Source organism: Nomascus leucogenys, chromosome 17 (genome assembly GCF_006542625.1).
Source record: "Nomascus leucogenys isolate Asia chromosome 17, Asia_NLE_v1, whole genome shotgun sequence".
In the NCBI taxonomy this organism is placed as follows: domain Eukaryota; kingdom Metazoa; phylum Chordata; class Mammalia; order Primates; family Hylobatidae; genus Nomascus; species Nomascus leucogenys.
The window spans coordinates 24,859,963-24,863,336 of NC_044397.1; the positions used below are offsets into that span (position 1 = coordinate 24,859,963).

The 3,374-nt window shown below is 42.0% G+C and overlaps 1 long non-coding RNA gene across 1 annotated transcript; it reads right to left on the reverse strand.

Moving 5' to 3' along the window:
- Nucleotides 1–850: 850 nt before the first annotated feature.
- Nucleotides 851–1,617, reverse strand: LOC105737700. Its single transcript, XR_001113377.2, has 2 exons — nt 1,316–1,617; nt 851–1,231 (listed from the first exon to the last, which is right to left on the reverse strand). It is a non-coding gene; the product is annotated as an uncharacterized LOC105737700 (long non-coding RNA).
- Nucleotides 1,618–3,374: the final 1,757 nt, after the last annotated feature.

Consider the following 3,374-nt stretch of genomic DNA (forward strand, 5'->3'; position numbering starts at 1 on the left):
CCCCTGGTTTGGGTTACCTCAGAGCCTCCAAAGTGATAATGGCCTGTCCTTTATCTCCCAGATAACTCATGCGGTTTCTAAGGCTTTAGGGATCAAATTCTATTTACATTCAGCATGGAGTCCTCCATCTTCTGGGAAAGTAGAAAGCCCTAATCAAACTCTAAAATGGGCGTTAGCTAAGCTATGTAAGGAAACCTCAGAAACTTAGGTCAACTTGCTGCTTATAGCCCTCTTTAAGGATCCATAATTCCCTTAAAGTAAAAATTAATATGAGCCCATATTAAATGTTATATGGGAGGCCATTTTTAACAAACGATATAATTATTGATCCAGATACTGCCAGTTTAGTAAAATACCTAGTTAACCTGGGACAATTTCAGCAAGCTTTATAAAAGTTTGGAACTCAAGGCTCCCCATACTGGGAACTAACCAGCAATCCCAAATGAGGCCAGGGGATAAGGTACTTATTAAACATGGAAGGGGGTTCACCTGCTCAACAATTACAACCCATGCAAGGGTTGTAATGGAAGGGACCGTTTTCAGTGGTACTGGCCATAGCTTCTGTGGTCAAAGTACTAAGATTAGATAGTTGGATACATCTTTCCAGAGTCAAGCCTGCGATACCTGAAGCCTTGGACCTGGAATCTGAAGCTCCCATCAGCCACTACACCTGTGAACCTGTGAAAGACCTCAAGTGCCTCTTTAAAAGACAGCCAGAAAAATAAGTAAATACCTACCAACTTCCTTGGTGTCTCTGTTGCATAGTTACTGCAGGCTGGATAATAATAGCCATTTTTATATTTTTGCAATTTAATTGCCTTCTTCCAAATGGATGGAATCACTTCCTTTGTAATAATTAAGCAGAGAGTTTTAATTCATTTTTGTAACAAGAATTCCTGACAGCATAGTTATCCACCCCCCGAAGTTCCCATTCTATAGAACAAAATAACATATAAGTATTTTTTTGTTCTATCATGGTCACCCACAGCCTGTGTATACTGAGAACATGCATACTGGGAATCAGCCTTATTTTACAACAGAGCTTCACTTTACCCCTCCGGCTGTTAATGGATTCTGGGTATTTATTAAGAACTTTAAATTCAACACAAAGACTATTCAATACCACTGGCTCAGCTCTGAAAAAGGACTCTCGGCTTTCTTTATCTCCATAATCATCCAAATGCACTGCCATCCCAATCCCAGCCCAATCTTGGGCCCTTGAAAAAATAAGCTATCACCCTAACTACAAGGGAGGAACTCTCTTCAAGTTAATAGGCCTGTCTGACTTATATGACTTCAAAATTATGGAAATGACAAGGGCTACAATGACAGGACGAGCACCTTCTCCAGTCCTATCAGAGCAACCTTTCTGGGAATGCATCCCCACAGAAACCCATTTGGGGCCCAATATCAATGCACACAGAGCTAAAATTCCAAGCACCACTTTGTATTAAGAGAAGCCACATTCCTGGTCAGGCCCTGAGAAACTTGAAAAGTTATCAATGTAACTGCACCCTAGAGATTAATCCCTCACATAATCATGTAAGCTATGCAGTTACCCAAACTCCATCATTTAGAAAACCTGTATGGTTTTCATGGAAACCATTCCTGGATAAGGGCACTTTAAAGGATATACAGTATAAGTACTGTCAAAGTAAGCCCACTAGCTACATTCACATTTTGCCTTGGGAAGACTGCACTAATTCTGAGATATCAGTTGCCTTTTGGTTCCCCAGTATGAAAATACCTCTGGGTGGTTGTTAGTGGACTCTAAGTGTAATGACTTCTATTGGGAAAACAGAACTGCTAGGGCAACTCAGGATACTTCCCAAAGTCCTTTCCAGTCTTTAACCAGGGCTACCTTAGCAGGGACCTTAACCACTTGGGAAAGTGAAAACAAGCTATCCCATATGTTCACCATAAGAAACAATTTTTGTCTGAAAAACAAGGAGTCTTTTTCCTGTGCAGGATCAGTTCCTACTAATGCTTACCAGCCAATTAACCTGGAACCTGTACACTTGTTTATTTAGCCTCCAAAATTAATATAGCTCCCAACAACCAAGCCCTCATTATGCCTTTAATCTCAACTACCAGACACAAATGTGCCATCCAACTCATACTCCATTTGGTAGGGCTAGGAATAACAGTGGGAGGAGGAACTAGAGTTAGCAGACTTGCAACTTCCTTATCCTATTGCCAACATTTGTTCAAGGATTTTATGGAAAGCTTGAATGACACGGCCCAAAGTATTGTCACCATACAAAATAAAATAGACTCCTTAGCAGCAGTCATTTTGCAAAATAGAAGTGAACCAGATCTCCTGGCTGCTGAAAAGGGGTACTTACGTCTTTTTGTAGAATAAGAATGCTGTTTTTAGGTCAACCAGTTAGGATTAGTAGAGATGCTGCCTGAAAACTAGCCGATTGGGACTCTAAGATACAACAGCTGTCTGAGTCATGGGCTCCTGATCAAAAATGCTAAGTTGGGTTCATAGCTCCTTCCTCTGGCCAGCCAATTATTAATAATTATACATGCCTTGGTCTTTGGACCATGTTTGTTAAATCTTTTAATCAAATTTATTTTCTCTCGCTTAGAGACCATCAAGCTTCAGATGATCATGTGACAAGGTTTCCAGCCAGTTCCTGGTGAAGGCACCATCACAGCCGTCAAGAAGCTACCCTGTCTCCACTAGACAGAACAGGGAAAGAATTCCATGATCCCCAGTAGGTAGGAACTGCACTTCAAGTCAGCATGAAGCAGTTACAGAAGAAAAACATCGGTCCCTCTGCCTCCCATAAAGATTTATGGGGATCACATCTCTCACAGGGAAATGAGGCAGGAGAATAGGGTCTGGAGGCAAGGAACCTAAGGCTGATTCATGCTGACTTCCCAGAACTGAATCAAAAGAAAAACCACACTTCTCCACACCCAACTCACAAAAGGATCAGAGGCTACACCCTTTGCAACAATCCCCTTTCCACTGTGTCACAGATGAAAAATGTCAAGTATATCTGACTGGTCCCCTCCCACAACCAATCAGACTGGTCACAGGCCAAGTCTTCATTTGCATAGGGTGTAACTGTGTAACTTCACTTCAGCCTCTGATTGGTTGCCTCCCACCTCTGGAGCAAATAATACAAAAAAGAGAATGGCTAGAATCATTTGAGGTGGCATCCGTCATCAGCACAAAGTCCAGTGCTGGTCTCCAGCAGGGCTGACTTCTTTTTAGTGTTTAATTAATTAAAAATTAGGCCAGGCACAGTGGCTCACTTCTGCAATACCAACACTTTGGGAGGCCTAGGTGGGCAGATCACCTGAGGTCAGGAGTTCAAGACCAGCCTGGCCAACATGGTGACATCCTGTCTCTACTAAAA